Here is an 11,491-nt window from a genome sequence, read left to right as displayed (position 1 = left end):
TAGGTACTATGTTATTAGTGGCTTGCTTTTAGGCCACAACCACATCTGTCTATTTTTCTCTGAGTCTGTTTATGTTTGTTATGTGACGTGAAGTAGTATATTGAGTTCTAAGGGAATACTTTCAGGTCAAAACTTTTCTTTGTATTAGTCGTAATCTAGCCGGGCAACCAATGTATCGGAAGTAATGACCCTTTGTAAGAAGTAATGTTTCTTATTTGTAGGGCAACCCATCACTATTTGCATCATGTCAATGCATTGTGTATTAACGGTTCATTTGGTTATTTTCTTTGTAGATATACATGGATGATTATATGGGTGTGTGGCAAGTATACTACAATGATGATGATGATGATGTTCCGGTTCACGATGATGAAGATGATGTATGTTTTCAGTTTTAGTTATGATGGTTGTTTTTAGTTTTAGTTTGTAGGGATGTTGTTCCTGTTGGATGATGTTCCTTGCTTAGGTTTTAGTTAAGTTGTAGGGTTGTTGATGGATGCTGTCAGTTTAACTTTCATTGTCAAGAGAATGTTTATATTATGCATCACATTTGGATGTTATTCCTCCTGTAATATCAACTATTGTAATCCCACAATTTTTCTCAATATATGATTTCTTCCTCTCGTGCGTATATTGTCCTCTGACTTGATATACATACTTAGTACCATTATGTGAAGCATTAATTTAATTGTTGGCAATATATAAAATATTATTCACATTTTATACGTAAAACACCTGAAGCGTTGCAAATTCTTTGTTGCGAAGCAATGAGATTTTGATTCCTGTACATTAACCACCAACGTATATGAGTGTTGTAAAAGTCTGTTTTATGTGTTGCACTCCTACAACGGTTCCTTTTACCAACGGAAGTATAAGCGTTGCATTATGTTCTAGCAACACTGGATAAGGCAACGCATCCCAAACCGTTGGTAAAGCCGCTGGCAACGCATATATGGACTTTTAGATACGGAAAAATGCGTTGCTATAGGTGGGGTCCTGTTGTAGTGCTTCCTCTTCGGAGATACACCTTTGAAGGACTCTGGTGGTGCTTTTCTTATAAACCTCTCCCTCATGGACTTTATAGGCTTTAGATCGCCGCACTATGCAGCGTGCCTCGTTTTGGTCCTCGGGAAGTTCCTGCCTAGTCAGGTAGGCTAGGAATGGTTTTGTCCATGGGGCAATGGCTGCCATTATTACGTGGGCTGAGGATGTTACTTCATTGGCCGAGCCTCCCGTTGAGTTAGAATGTTCGGTGTCGGGCAGTGCGGTTGGATCCGGGCTATTATTTCCGGATTCCCCTTCCCATGATACGGATGGCTTGAATAGCCTCTCCAAGAAAATGTTGGGGGGACTGCATCGCGCTTTGCACCGATGCATGCCAAGACGTCTGCTGCCTGATTGTTTTCCGGGCTATATGGTGAAATTCGAGCCCTTCGAACCGAGCTGACATTTTTAGGACGGCGTTGCGATAAGCTGCCATTTTCGGATCCTTGGCGTCAAAGTCTCCATTTATTTGGGATATCGCGAGGTTCGAATCCCCACGCACCTCTAGGTGTTGAATGCCTATGGAGACTGCCATCCGGAGACCATGTAGAAGGGCCTCGTATTCGGCTGCGTTATTGGAGTGTGTATACATTATTTGGAGTACGTGTTGAACTGTATCTCCTGTTGGGGACGTCAGAACGATGCCAGCCCCCAGACCAGCTAACATTTTGGAGCCGTCGAAGTGCATGACCCAATTGGAATATGTTCCGTACTCTTTAGGGAGTTCGGCTTCGGTCCATTCGGCGACAAAGTCGGCCAAAACTTGCGACTTGATAGCTCACCGTGGCTTGTAGGTTATGTCGAACGGGAGGAGCTCAATGGCCCATTTGGCAATCCGGCCCGTCGCGTTGCGGTTGTTTATAATGTCGTTAAGAGGTACTTCAGAGGCTACTGTTATTGAACACTCTTGAAAGTAGTGTCGCAGCTTCCGGGATGCCATAAACACCGTGTACACTATCTTTTGATAATGCGGGTACCCTGACTTGCATGGAGTGAGGACAGTGGACACGTAGTAAATTTGTTTTTGAAGGGGGAATTTGTGTCCGTCCGTTTCTCGCTCGATGACGAGCACTGCGCTTACAACTTGATGAGTTGCCGCAATGTATAATAGCATTGGTTCGCCGATGTTAGGTGCGGCCAGGACCAGGTTTGTTGCCAATATGGCTTTTATTTCTTTGAGTCCGGCCGTTCGAGTCCGGCCGTGGCGGCATCCGTCCACTCGAAGTGTTCGATGTGCCGGAGGGGGCGATGAAGGGGTAATGCCTTTTCTCCCAAACGGGAGATAAACCGGCTTAGAGCCGCCATGCATCCAGTAAATTTTTGTATTTGTTTGAGGTCTTTTGGAATATCCAATTGTGACAGAGCTCGAATCTTGGCTGGGTTTGCTTCAATTCCTCTACCGGATACAATGAATCCCAAGAGCTTTCCGGCTGGTACGCAGAAAACGCATTTTTCCGGGTTAAGCTTGATGTCATATGTCCGGAGGTTATCGAATGTGAGCCTCAAGTCATCTATTAGAGTTTCGACATGCTTGGTTTTGACGACCACGTCATCTACATATGCCTCCACTGTTTTGCCAATTTGGTTTGCCAGACATGTCTGAATCATGCGCTGATATGTTGCACCGGCGTTTTTGAGCCCGAAGGGCATTGTGTTGAAGCAGAATGCGCCGTATGGGGTGATGAATGCTGTTGCGGCTTGGTCTGGCTCTGCCATCTTAATTTGGTGGTAGCCGGAGTATGCATCGAGGAAACACAATGAATCGTGTCCTGCAGTGGCGTCGATAATTTGATCGATGCGGGGGAGGGGGAAGGGATCCTTTGGGCAAGCCTTGTTGAGGTCCTTGAAATCAATGCATAGGCACCAGGATTTATCCTTCTTTGGTACCATCACAAAGTTTGCTAGCCAGTCCGGATGTTTTATGTCTCTGATGAATCCGGCCTCCAGTAGTTTGGCTAGCTCCTCTCCCATGGCTTGTCTCTTAGGTTCGGAGAAACACCGAAGAGCCTGCTTGACAGGCTTGAATCCTTTTAGGATGTTTAGGCTGTGCTCTACCAGCCTGCGTGGGATTCCTGGCATGTCTGAAGGGTGCCAGGCAAAAATGTCCCAATTTTCCCGTAGGAATTCTCGTAGTGCGGCGTCTACATCAGGGTTTAATTGTGTCCCGATGGAGGCCGTTTTTGCAGGGTCCGTTGGATGGACTTGGAATTTGACTATTTCGTCCACCGGTTTAAAGGAGGTGGACTTGGATCTTTTATCGAGTATCACGTCGTCCCTGTTCACCGTAGAGCGCAGCGCAGTCAGTTCCTCGGCCGCTAGGGCTTCGGATAGTGCCTCAAGGGCCAGTGCGGCTGTCTTGTTTTTGGCGCGGAGTGCTATGTACGGGTCACTAGCAAGAGTGATGATTCCGTTGGGTCCGGGCATTTTGAGCTTCATTTACCCGTAATGGGGTATAGCTTGGAAAATTGTGAATGTCTCTCGCCCTAATAGAGCGTGGTATCCGCTGCTGAACGGGGCCACTTGAAACGTGACCTCCTCGGGCCTGTAATTATCCGGCGTGCCGAACACCACATCCAGTGTGATTTTTCCTGTACAGCATGCTTCCCGACTGGGGATTATTCCTCTAAAGGTTGTGTTGCTTCGCTCAATGCGGCTCCAGTCTATTTCCATTTTTCGAAGGGTTTCCTCGTAAATGAGGTTCAATCCGCTGCCACCGTCCATGAGTAACTTGGTAAGTCGAAAGCCATCCACTATTGGACTGAGGACCAATGCGGCCGGTGCTCGGGCTGTTTGGAATTTAGGTTCATCAATGGCATTAAAGGTAATAGTCATGTCACTCCATGGGTTTATTGTTGCTACTTGGTAGACTTCGGTAAGGCTGCGGAGTGTTCGTTTCCGCATATTATTTGATGCCAAAGTCTCGAAGACTGTTGATACTGTACTGGTATCCCTGGGCTGGTGCTCTGCGGATTCTGGAGTTAGAAGCTCCTCGCCACTTCTGGCCACCTGCCGGAGTATCCAACATGCTCTAAGGCTATGAGTTGGTGTGGCGCCCTCTGTACTATGAATTTTACAGGGTCCATTGAGCCATCCCTCCAGTACGGTTCCATACCCTATAGAGGGTTTTTGCTTTTTGGTGTTTAACCCAGGTGCCTGGCGATGATGCACCTTTTTATTTCAGACTGGGGTTGTATTCAGGGCCGGATTGTCCCAAAATTTTATTTCGGTTTTCCATGCGCTTTCCATCGCACAGTACTTTCGTACTATGGATGCCAAGTCGGCGAAGCGTGTAATTTCATGGCGACTTATGGCGTTGAGGATTCCCTTGTCCGTGCAATTATTGCAGAAGAATGAAAGTGCATCCTCCTCGCGGCAGTCCTCTATCCTGTTCATAACCAGGAGGAATCTGGCCCAGTAATGGTGTACTGTTTCTGCGGGCTCTTGCCGAATTTGGGATAGATCCCTTATATTTGGGTGGGCGGGTGGAGTTAAATCCAGAACCTCGCCCAATCTGAGACTCAGGGGCCAAGGAGTTTCCAAACTCAGAAGCTTGGGTTCTTGGACGTCGTCCAATGAATCTAGCCCGCTGCCTGACTTTAGGTTCAGGGCTTGAGTGACGTCCTCCCCTCCGTGGGTATCCGGCTCGAAGGGATCGGGAATCTGGACATAACTAGTACTTAGGATAGATGAAGGCTGGCCACATTGTTCCTCCACCACTGCAACGTGGTGGGTGACCTGGGGAGAGTTAATCTCTCTCAGATCGGGTCTAAGCCCAATCTGATCGTAGTCTGTAGCGACTCCTAGGGCGGCGATGTGGTCCAAGAGCTCATTTAAGGAAGAGAGCTCCATGGGATCTAGCTGCTCGACGAGTTCTGACTTGACGTGGAGATTGCTTTCGATGACCCGAGAAGTCATCGTCGGCGCGGCGGCCGAACATGCGGTCATAAGAAAACTGCCTAGCCGGAGAGTTTGGCCGATAGCGAAAGCTCCTTTAGCAACAGTGTCGTCTTTAAAGACGGGATGAGGCATCCTTCCTGATGGCGACGGCACAGTGGAACTCTCAATGAAAGCACCAATGTCGGTGTCAAAACCGGTGGATCTCGGGTAGGGGGTCCCGAACTATGCGTCTAGGCGGATGGTAACAGGAGACAAGGGACACGATGTTTTTACCCAGGTTCGGGCCCTCTTGATGGAGGTAAAACCCTACTCCTGCTTGATTAATATTGATGATATGGGTAGTACAAGAGAAGATCTACCACGAGATTAGAGAGGCTAAACCCTAGAAGCTATGGTATGATTGTTGTTCATCCTACGGACTAAAACCCTCCGGTTTATATAGACACCGGAGAGGGCTAGGGTTACACAGAGTCGGTTACAATGGGAGGAGATCTACATATCCGTATCGCCAAGCTTGCCTTCCACGCCAAGGAAAGTCCCATCCGGACACGGGACGAAGTCTTCAATCGTGTATCTTCATAGTCCAGAAGTCCGACCAAAGGTCATAGTCCGGTCATCCGGACACCCCCTAATCCGGGACACCCTCAATCATCATGAGAGCTTGAGAGCTTTTCATGACTTTCTTCCAATTTCCCATAATTCCTAGATAGCACCTCAAGTTGAGCCCGTAGCTCAACATTCTCCTTCAAAATGGATGCTTCACAAGTAATAGAGTTAGTAGCACAAGCATCATCATTTACAACAATAGGAGAGGACAACTTGGCAAACTCTTTTAAATAAGAAGCTGCAAGTTGGGCATGAGACTCGGTGAGTTTGATGAGCTCACCCTTGATGACCCTTGAGACATTTTCGAGGTGCTCAAAATCCTCAAGGAGTCTAGCATGAGAAACTTCAAGCTTAGCATTTTTAGTGTTGAAACCATTGGCCACCTCAAGAGCTCTATCATGATATTTCCTCACTCTAGATAATTCTAGAGCAAAAGTCTCCTCAAGAGATTCGGAGGTGGTTTGTTCATGTTCAAGAGCTTGAGATAGCTTCGCGATATCATTTGCGTAATCACGCTCATGAGCTTCCATTTTATCAATGGTGACCTCATGCTCCTCAAGACGAGATTCCAACTCATCAATATATTTCTTGCCATCAATGGAAATGGACATTATTTCCATGAAGTTGGAACAAGCAATTTTATTTTTATGAAGAGCTTTAAAAATCATTTCCCCCTTAGTTTTTAAGGAGGCAACATTATCATTCTCTTCATCATTATCCTCATCATCATTAGCATCAACATCATCATCAAGAGACATATTGGGGTACAAAGTAGGAGATACCTTTGATGCCTTAGCCATAAGGCAAAAAGCAATAGATGATGATGTAGGATCCCTTGAGGCAACATTAAACACCACATATTGTTCCATGGAGTGTTCGGTTTCCTCTACATTGTTAGCACAATAATTCGAGGAAATAGTTGCATTTTTATTGGCAACAAGACATATCAAGCATACCATCATGAGATTTAGTCAAGCAATTTCTACATGATATGCAAGGACTATCAACACAAGCATGTGAAACATTTGGAGTGCTCGAAGTGTTAAAGCCCAAAGAAGGAGCATTGCAATAAGATAGTGATGAAGAATCACCAAGAACAAGCACACTGTCATCATTGCAATGACCACCACTACTCACCCTAGCATTACCTTGTGGCAATCCACATGTAGGTGAAGTAGAAGAAGTTGAGGAGGCAACATGGCCGGAGGAGGAGGGAGAACAATCATCCCCACAAATCTTGGACACACCATATTTGTCTTGAAGCTTTGTCCATAACTCATGAGCATCCCGGAACGGCATGAGTTGAAATATAACTACATTGCTCAAAGCATCGAAAAGCACATTAGAAGCTTGAGCATTGAGATAAGAGTTTTTCTCATCCTCTAAAGATAATCTCTGGGGATCCTTTCGAGGAGAAAAACCCATATCTACAATTCGCTCTAAATTTGGGTCCATGACCCTAAAGAGGTTAAGCATGCGAATTACCCAAACATTAAAATTTGTGCCATTTAAACTAAGAGTGTTAGGGAATCCTAATCCCCTAGTCAACATCTTTACTCTCTAGGCGGTTAAGCCTAACAAAGAGAGACGAGGCTCTGATACCAATTGAAAGATCGAGGATGTCGCCTAGAGGGGGGGGGTGAATAGGCGCTTTAAAATAATTACGGTTAAGGCTTGAACAAATGCGGAATAAACCTAGCGGCTAATTTGTCAAGCACAAATCCTAAAACAACTAGGCTCACCTATGTGCACCAACAACTTATGCTAAGCAAGATAAGAAACTATGTGATAGTAAGATATATGACAAAGAACAAAATGGCTATCACAAAGTAAAGTGCATAAGTAAAGGGCTAGGGAAAGAGATAACCGAGGCACGCGGAGACGATGATGTATCCCAAAGTTCACACCCTTGCAGATGCTAATCTCCGTTTGGAGTAGTGTGGAGGCATAATGCTCCCCAAGAAGCCACTAGGGCCACTGTAATCTCCTCATGCCCTCGCACAATGCAAGATGTCATGATTCCACTAAGGGACCCTTGAGGGCGATCACCGAGCCCGTACAAATGGCGACCCTTGGAGGCGGTCCCCGAACCCGTACACTTTGGCAACCCTTGGGGGCGGTCACCGGTACCCGTTAAATTGCTCGCGGCGATCTCCACAACCTAATTGGAGACCCCGACGCTTGCCCGAAGCTTTACACCACAATGATTGAGCTCCAAGCACCACCAACCATCTAGGGTGCCAAAGCACCCAAGAGGAACAAGCTCAAGGGCACCAAGCACCCAAGAGTAATAAGCTTCTCAACTTGAAACTTCCACATATCACCGTGGAGAACTCAAATCGATGCACCAAATGCAATGGCAAGGGCACACGGAGTGCCCAAGTCCTTCTCTCCCAAATCCCACCGAAGCAACTAATGCTAGGGAGGAAAGTGAGAGGAAGAACAAGAAGGAGAACACCAAGAAGTCCAAAATCTAGATCCAACGGGTTCCCCTCACATAGAGGAGACAGTGATTGGTGGAAATGTGGATCTAGATCTCCTCTCTCTTTTCACTCAAAAACTAGCAAGAATCCATGGAGGGGTTGAGAGTTAGCAAGCTCGAAGAAGGTCAAAAATGGGGGAAGAACACGAGCTCAAGGGATAAGGTTCAATGGGGAAGAAGACCCCCTTTTATAGGTGGGGAAAAATCCTACTGTTATGCTCACAGCCTGCACAGAGCGGTACTACCTCTCCAAGGAGCAGTACTACCGCTAGGGCGGTAGTACCCCTTTGAAAAATAACAGCGAGGAGGCAAAAGGCCAGTAGAACCGCCGGAGCGGTACTACCGCTCGTCCTCACGGTACTATCGCAAATGGTAGCGGTACTACTGCTTGCGAGCGGTACTAAAAAAATACTTCCGTATCTACTTCCGTTGAGTAAAACACGAGATTTTGGTCCGGAGCAGTACTACCGCTTAGGAGCCGCGGTAGTACTGCTCGGGAGCGGTACTACCGCTCAGGAGCCGCGGTAGTACCGCTCTGGAGCGGTAGTAAAAAATTACATCCGCTCTAGTCGCGGTAGTACCGCTGCAGCCTTTACCAAAACAGCCACAACTTTTGCAAACGGACTCCGAATTCAACGAAACCAAGTTTGTTGGAAAGCTAACGACATGGTCTAACAAAATCTTGATAGAAATATCAAGTATAAGCAAATGAGAAAAGTCCCATAAGAAAATGGTGAGAACCCTTCCTCGGATAAGACCGGTAAAACCTCCAACACCGAAAACATCATAGAAGACGCATGTGAACTCCGTTTTTGATGAACTAAAGCTTGTCATCAAGATGACCATAAGCTATAAGACTCACAAAGATAACCAATCAAGAACCAAGAAACATGATGCAAGGATGAAATGGTTTGAGCTCTCTACAAACGATACGATCAAGCTACCAACTTGAGAGCCCCCGTTTATAGTACGGCAAACGATCCTATAACCCGGTCTCCCAACTACCACCACGAGACCGGTAAAATAGAAAACCTATCAAGGGCAAACCGTTGCCTTGCACATGGTCCACTTGAGCTAGATGATGAAGATCTTGACTCCCTCAAGTTGGACCACCTTTATTGATTCTGTTGGCTCGATGAAGACTAGATGATTGCTCCCCCATAGTCCACTATGGATGAGCTACCCTTCGGCACATCTTCACAAGTCCATTGACACCATAATGGATGGCAAGATTGAAGCACTTGATCTCTTCATGATGCTCCACTTGAACTTGTACACGGCAATCTTGATGACGATCACCACTTGATGTCATCCTTTCCATGGGCTGTATGATATCTTCCTCTTGACGCAAGCCCATGGACATGTACGTAACCCCACATAGAACTGTCACATAGACCATGGGTTAGTACACAAAGTGCAATGGACAATGCTTACCATACCATGGGATCACTTGATCCCTCTCGATACATCTTCTACGCTTTGTGAGAAATCTTCTCTCTTCATAAAGATGATGTCTTGAAGGTACACATGAATGTTCACACAATCTTCTCTTCTTCTTCAAGACATACTAGCAATAAGCACAATACTCAAAAGACCAACCTTTGGATAATTCCTTAATAGCACCTTGGTCAACTCATAAACTCCTTGAAACCAACACATGTTCTTCAAGAAAAGCCTACGGACAAAACCTTCAAATATAACTCAAGGCAACCATTAGTCCATAGAGATTGTCATCAATTACCAAAACCAAACATGGGGGCACCTTATGTTCTTTCAAGAAGCTTGAGTATTGAGATAAGAGTTTTTCTCATCCTCTAAAGATAATCTTTGGGGATCCTTTGGAGGAGAAAAACATATATCTACAATTCACTCTAAATTTGGGTCCATGACCCTAAAGAGGTTAAGCATGTGAATTACACAAACATCAAAATTTGTGCCATCGAAACTAAGAGTGTCAGAGGATCCTAATCCCCTAGTCAACATCTTTACTCTCTAGGCGGTTAAGCCTAACAAAGAGAGACGAGGCTGTGATACCAATTGAAAGATCGAGGATGTGGCCTAGAGGGGGGTGAATAGGCGGCTTTAAAATAATTACGGTTTAGGCTTGAACAAATGCGGAATAAACCTAGCGGTTAATTTGTCAAGAACAAAACCTAAAACAACTAGGCTCACCTATGTGCACCAACAACTTATGCTAAGCAAGATAAGCAACTATGTGATAGCAAGATATATGACAAAGAACAATATGGCTATCACAAAGTAATTAAAGTGCATAAGTAAAGAGCTCGGATATGAGATAACCAAGGCACGCGGAGAGGACGATGTATCCCGAAGTTCACACCCTTGCGGATGCTAATCTTCGTTTCGAGCGGTGTGGAGGCACAATGCTCCCCAAGAAGCCACTAGGGCCACTGTAATCTCCTCACACCCTCGCACAATGCAAGATGCCGTGATTCCACTAAGGGAATCTTGAGGACGGTCACCGAAGCCGTACAAATGGCGACCCTTGGGGGCGGTTACCGAACCCGTACACTTTGGCAACACTTGGGGGCGGTCACCGGTACCCGTCAAATTGCTTGGGGCGATCTCCACAACCTAATTCGAGACCCCGACGCTTGCCCGGAGCTTTACGCCACAATGATTGAGCTCTGAACAACACCAACCGTCTAGGGCCCAAGGCACCCAAGAGTAACAAGCTCTAGGCTGTCCAAAACACCCAAGAGTAACAGGCTCAAGGGTACCAAGCACCCAAAAGTAATAAGCTTCTCAACTTGTAACTTCCACGTATCACGTGGAGGACTGGAGAACTCGAATCGATGCACCAAATGCAATGGCAAGGGCACACGGAGTTCCCAAGTCCTTCTCTCTCAAATCCCACCGAAGCAACTAATGCTAGGGAGGAAGATGAGAGGAAGAACAAGAAGGAGAACACCAAGAACTCCAAGATCTAGATCCAAGGGGTTCCCCTCACATAGAGGAGAAAGTGATTGGTGGAAATGTGGATCTAGATCTCCTCTCTCTTTTCCCTCAAAAACTAGCAAGAATCCATGGAGGGATTGAGAGTTAGCAAGCTCGAAGAAGGTGAACAATGGGGAAAGAACACGGGCTCAAAGGATAAGGTTCATTGGGGAAGAAGACCCCCTTTTATAGGTGGGAAAAAATCCAACTGTTATGCTCACAGCCCGCACAGAGCGGTACTACCGCTAGGGCAGTAGTACCCCTTTGAAACACAACAGTGAGGAGGCAAAAAGGCCAGAAGAACCGTCGAAGCGGTAGTACCGCTTGACCTCACGGTACTACTGCTAAGGGTAGCGGTACTACTGCTTGCGAGCGGTACTACTGCTTGCGAGCGGTACTAAAAAATTACATCCGGGCCTACCACCGCAGGACTTGGGACGAGTTTTTGGTCCAGAGCAGTACTACCGCTGTAGGAGCCGCGGTAGTACCTCTCTGGAGCGGTAG

Source organism: Triticum aestivum, chromosome 2B (genome assembly GCF_018294505.1).
Source record: "Triticum aestivum cultivar Chinese Spring chromosome 2B, IWGSC CS RefSeq v2.1, whole genome shotgun sequence".
NCBI lineage: Eukaryota > Viridiplantae > Streptophyta > Magnoliopsida > Poales > Poaceae > Triticum > Triticum aestivum.
This window is presented reverse-complemented; position numbering follows the sequence as displayed.